We start from the raw sequence: 6,489 nt of genomic DNA on the forward strand, positions 1-6,489 counted from the left end.
CTGGGTCATAGAGTATACTCTTTCCATTTTCTTTTTTGAAGACTTACTTCATTGCCTCCCATCTCTTCCCTATCCCATAAATATATATATATTTTTTAATTTACTCTTTTATTGGGTAATATATTCATATAGGGCAACATTTAAAAGTTTAAGTCTGCATTGTGCCTATTTCCTTCAGCTTCACATTTCTTTTCCTCGGAAGGAAGATAATACCATTAGTTCCTTTTGAGTCCTCTTAAAATGATGTTTGTATCCACAAGCAAGTACAGATTCTTTACATTTTTACCCAAATAGTAGCACATTAAACGCATTGTTCCATACTGCACTATTTTTTTTTTTTACTATGTAATTTATCTTGAAGAAATTTCTACTTTAGAACATGAACAACCTATTCTTTGATACAGGTACATAGTGTATCATTGTTGGATTTTATCATAATTATTTAGCAATGTCTTTACAGATGGATTAGATTAATTCTCATTTTTTGAACTTTCAAATAATCCTGAAAAGAATCATCTTAAACAGGAAAAAATCATTTTATATATGTACAAGGTTATCAATAAAATATATGTTTAGAAATATATTTCTGTGTCAAAGGGTAAGTGTATTTATAATTAAAAGAGATTAATATTTAAATAGCTCCCTATAAAAGTTGTATCAATTTACAAATATATATCAAAGGATCAATGTTTGAGTTTACTAATTCCTCACTACCTTCCCTTGCCAAAGTGTGAATTCAAACTTTTGTTTTGTTTTCTTAATGTGTGTGTTTATGTAATGCACGCAAATACTGAAACGTATATATTTGAAAGGTTTATATGCACATATTCAAAATTTAGGAAGTACAGAAGGTAAATGGGGAAAAGCAGATTTAGCTCACGTCACTTACTCATTCACATAGTAATTTCTCCTGTGGCAGCCATACTTGTCATCTACATACACATAAAAGTTTGGGTACATAGATTAATGCCTCTTATTTGGACGTATTTGTACTTCTTTCATGTTGCAGGAACTGGAAAGAGAAAGCTCTTGCCAAGGTGCTATTTTAAAAAGAGGCACCAGATTTCTGCATAACCATTTATATTAGGAAGATATGCCTTTATTATCTCAACGTTCAGCCTCAGGCAAACACCATGATATATGTGGATCTTAACAAAGTGATATACTTTTTTTAAAAATTGGGGTATAGTTGCTTTACCATGTTGTGTTAGTTTCTGTTGTACAACGAAGTGAATCAGCTATACGTATACATATGTCCCCTGCCTCTTGGACCTCCCTCCATCCCCCCATCTAGGCCATCACAGAGCACCGAGCTGAGCTCCCTGCACTATGCAGCAGGTCCCCACTAGCTATCTGTTATACACATGGCAGTGCACATACGTCAATTCCAATCTGCCAATTCATCCCACATCCCTTCCCCTGCCCAGTGTGTCCACATGTTCCCTACGTCTGCGTCTCTATTCCTGCCCTGCAAATAGGTTCATCTACACTACTGCTGGTCATAACGTTTGAGCCTGCTCAGATCCAGCCAGTGTGCTTGTACAGCAGTCTTTCTGGGATCGTCCCCTGCAGAGCATCTATCATCTCCGTCCAACCAATGAAAGGAGAGAAGAGACATGCACACAGGATGTCTTAAGTGTCTTATCCCAGAATTTCTGAACATAACCTTTGTTTGCTTTCTACTGTAGAAAATGTACTTTCATGGTCACACCTAATTTCTAATTTCAAAACGAAACACAATTTAGTTTTGAATATGTTTCTTTATTATGTGCCCACATGTGAACCATATCTTTGTCTTTTATTGTTTTACTGTTGTTGTTGTTAAGCTGTTTACTATGAAAAGTGAGAACAGATTGAAGAGCAGAAGTTGTCTTTGTCACGTTTTCGAGTTTTAGCTTTCACATTTATATCTATAATCCACACGGAATGTATATCTAGCTGTGGTGTGAGAAGATATCTGTCTTTTATTTTGCTTATAAGGAATGAATTTTCTCAGTTTAATGCTGCTGTTCTTGACCTACATATTTCCATATATATGTGGAACAAGTCCTTCAGTTTTCTAATATGTTCCTTTGTTTTCGTTATCCCTGTGCTATTATACTATATATATTTTTACATATTTTGTAAAGCAATTTTCTCAGTATAATTCTTCTTTTAATTGTTGTTAATTTAAGAACTTACGTCAAAGATTTATAAAAGATTTTTGAATTTTACACACCCACAACTACAGACACAAACACCTAGTAAAATTTTTATTAGAAGGCCTTTAAGTGGAACAAATTATAAAGTATTAATAATCATGATATAGATGTATCCTTTTCACAAATATGATATCCCATGCATTTATACATGGTCATTTTCATATATTTTAATAAAACATTTAAATTTTTCCCATAACTTTTATATATGCTCTATTAGTAGTTTGACATTTTATCATTTTTTGATAATTGTATGCAGTGTCTTTGTTTCTATTATGTATTCTAATAAGTATTTGCTAGTGTAAAGGAAAAATAACAATACACTCTACTATCTGTGGCTGCCAACACAAGTAATATGTTCAGGATCTTAAATACTAATTTTAGAATATTTTAATGTTACCTTTGGGTGAGAGGAGAATGATGCTAGGGAAGTTTGCAAAAGAATTTCCAACCATATGTAAAATGTCTTATGTCTTTATAAATTTAAACAATTTTACCAAATTACTATATTCATTAAATTATCATCTGTATGTTACTATTTGTTTAATATATCTTCAATAATGTGTTCTCTTTTTTTTTTTTTTTTTTTTTTTTTTTGCGGTACGCGGGCCTCTCACTGCTGTGGCCTCTCCCGTTGTGGAGCACAGGCTCCGGACGCGCAGGCCCAGTGGCCATGGCTCACGGGCCCAGCCGCTCCGCGGCATGTGGGATCCTCCCGGACCGGGGCACGAACCCGCGTCCCCCGCGCCGGCAGGCGGACTCGGGCCCCGCCGCTCCGCGGCATGTGGGATCCTCCCGGACCGGGGCACGAACCCGCGTCCCCCGCGCCGGCAGGGGGACTCTCAACCACTGCGCCACCAGGGAAGCCCCAATAATGCGTTCTTAAAAGTGGAAGAGTAATATTTTAGTTTACATGAGGGTTTAAAAGTGTATCATTCATAATAATAGTTTAAAATGAAGTAAATTATTATATCCCTTTCTGAATTTTTGTATATGTTTTCTATTATATAGGTTCTTCATTGAAGGGTATAAATAAAGCTACTTATGCATGTGCAGTGTCACAAATGTGATAACTATAGTTGAATGAAATTTAACCTTAGAGGTAAACATACCTGGTTCTAGTTTTTTTTTTTTTTTTTTTTTTGGAACTCAGTGCTTTGTATTTACAAAAGAAAAATAATAAAGGAAAAGTCTGAAGCTAATCAGCTGGAGACACGGGGCAAAGGTGGGAATCTGGGGGAAAGGGTAGGGTCCTCTGCAGGGAGAGAAGGGGAGGGGCTCTGGCACCAAGGAAGCCTGAGGGTCTCAGCCACTGGGGGCTTCCCCAGGGCCAGCCCCGCCCCCCCGCAGAGGCTCAGATCAAGGGGCCAGGGGCTGAGTCTCCCATAGCCCCCTCTGGTTTTTCCAGGAGCCTGAGTTCCCAGCTCCAGGGGTCTGGGATGGCAGGGGAAACTGAGGCCAGAGAGAGCCCATGGATCCTGCCACCACTTCTCACTGTGGCGTGATCTCGGCAGCCTCGGCCGGAATAAGGGCAATGAGGTCCCTGTTGACGAGGAAGACGAATCTCAGGCTGGCAATCTCCACCACGGAGTTGTTGCTAAGGCGCCATTTGGAGCCACACAGCACAGGTCGTCCATTGATGTAGATGGGCCGCCTGCCCTCATTGGCAATGAAGTCACCATTGTTTTCCAGCTTGACGACACCTTGCTTCCGGGAGATCTTGCAGGCCGGACCCTCCAGAGACAGGTCCACGTCAATCCGGTTATCCTCGGTTGCTCCGCCTAGGGTGATCTTTCTCAAGCGCCTCAGGCACCGCACCATGTGGTCCCGCAGCACTGCCAGGGTCTGGCTGTCAAAGTCCGGAAAGCTCATGCCTGTGATGCTATCTACTAGCACCTGCCACTTATGCAGTTCCTGTTCCAGCTGCTGAATCTCTCGTTTCTGGAGCCGGTCAGCCACTGTCAGCTCATGGTCTAGGACTTCATCTCACATGTCCTTGAGCTTACTGTCGTCAATCAAGTCCTCTGCATCCGAGAAGTTCAGCACTTGGTCCCCCTTGGGCAGCGGCTGCACTGTCTGGTCCTCCAACAGGTAATACTGCTTCATGAGCTGCCAGTGGGCCTGCAGAGTCTTGGCAGTAGGGGCCAGGTAGAAGGCATCGGGGTGTCTGCGCAGCAGGTTCTGGAAGTCTCCAAGGTGGGCTGGCTGGTCGATCTCACTTTGCTCAGCAGCTGCTCTTCAGCCTTGCTAAACAGGGCCTTGCTCTGGATGGCGCCAACGGCCTCTGAGTGCAGCAGTGGGTCTCATGGCCTGGCAGGCCAGCTTGGAGATGACAGGGCGCACCAGTGCTCCTGGACTTCCCGCAGGGGGAAGCGGCAGCTGAACTTCACGCCCAGGTGGACAGATGTCAGGTCATTGGTCTGCAACATGGCATCGATGAGCAGGAGGTCGTCCGCAGGCTTCCAGCGGCCCAGATCCTTGATCACCTGGAGTGGCTGTTTGCTCTTCTTCACACGCTTGGTGAGTCCAGGGGCTGGGGCTGGGGCTGGGCTGGGTAGCACAGGGATGATGGGGGCCTTGGACACCTTCTTCTCCTCCCCGGAGGAGGGAGGGTTCACTCCCAGAACAGCACCCTGGTTCCACCCCACTAGCCCCCTTCGCCCGGGTAGAGGACTTAGCCACGCTGCTCTCCACCAGCTCATCATCAAACTTCTTTCTCTTGGTGAACCTGGAGGAGCTTCTCCATTTAGGGATGGTGCCCAAAGCCTGTGAGGGGGCCCGCTTCTGCCCTGCCAGTGACTGCTCATCCTCTGAGCGGATGGCAGTGCCTAATGCCATCAGGGATGACTCTAGCAGCCCCTGAGAATCTCTGTCCATCCTCTTACAGTCCCAAAGCCACTTGCTCCAAACCACAGGGCTGGAAGGAAGGGCCCCACAGGCTCATCCAAGGATTCTGACCAGGTGAACTTAGAGGCTGAGAGGAGATTCATTCCTAGGCTGCCAGCTCGAACAATTTCTCCACGGCGATGGCGGCAGCAGCCGCAGGGCCAAAGCCGGCTTCCTTGAGATTCGTCTACTTCCCTGGTTCTAGTTTTGACTGTACTGTTGTTTCCATGTAACCATGACCAAATTCTTTAACTCTACGTGGCTTGACTTAGTAAAGTAGAAATAACAACATGTTTGCTTCATTTCAATGAATTTATCTAACAATAATATGGTACCACATATATAATTTCTGTGTCTATAATAATAAACTGTACAAAGTAAAATTAATGTAATATTGGTGCTTTGCAGAGCTCAGTTCAGTAAACACTTATTGAGTGCATGCTATGTCCCGGGTACGGAATTTGGGATAACAACAACAGCAAAATCATAAAAGAAGGAAGTAGATGTTTTGGCTTAAGGTGCTTATATTCAAATCCTTTTAAAAGTTTTGGGGTGAGTGTTCCATTACGAACACCTATTCATGGTTTCTAGGGCCTTAATCTTACAATCGTTCTCAATGTTGACAAATGATTTTGTGAGTCTGTTAGCATGAAAAGTTCTTACTAAAATTAAAAACAACAGATTTGTATATTACTATTTTAGCAAAAGATGTTGGTATTCCTAAAAATTGAAACAAGACATTCAGTAAACTTACCTATTATGTGAAATAAATTTTATCTGATGGTGGGAAAAATCTAAAATACTATAGTAATCACTTAACTCATGACTTATATCATTCTTCCCCCTCTTTGGTTGAGTGTCCTTTCTCTGCATACAAGGTCAACATAACAGTGGTCAGCTAGAGAGTTGACTAGTAAAGATCACACTATCTTTGCATAGTTTCTAAATTTAGCTTTCTAATCATTATAACTTTTCATAAGTTATAGCTCTGAATCTTTGGTTTTGATTGACAAGATATTTTATTTTTATATAGTAATATAGTAAAATATATAACATTATATATTATATATATAATTTAGTAATAACTTTAATGTCTCTATATGAGAGCTAAACTGTGCCTCAAATTTCAGAAATTATTACTAACTGAAAACCAAACACAACAACATATGTCCCATAAGAATCTCAATATGTACGTCCGAAGTCTAAACTCATTTTAGTTTTCCTTAAAAAATATTTCATGTCTAGTGTTCCTTATCATCACCCTCTAGTCACTTTAGTTAGAACCTGGATGGTCATGGGTGCCTTTCTTTCCCTTGACTCCTAAACGTAACTTTAAATCCCGTGGGCGCTCAATTTTAAATACCTTCTTCAAATATTTCTATTTAGGGCTTCCCTGGTGGCGCAG

General features: G+C 41.4%; 1 pseudogene; it reads right to left on the minus strand.

Moving 5' to 3' along the window:
- Nucleotides 1–3,689: 3,689 nt before the first annotated feature.
- LOC102973144 (microspherule protein 1-like) lies at nt 3,690–5,075 on the minus strand (annotated as a pseudogene).
- Between the last annotated feature and the right edge of the window lie 1,414 nt (nt 5,076–6,489).

Source organism: Physeter macrocephalus, chromosome 7 (genome assembly GCF_002837175.3).
Source record: "Physeter macrocephalus isolate SW-GA chromosome 7, ASM283717v5, whole genome shotgun sequence".
NCBI lineage: Eukaryota > Metazoa > Chordata > Mammalia > Artiodactyla > Physeteridae > Physeter > Physeter macrocephalus.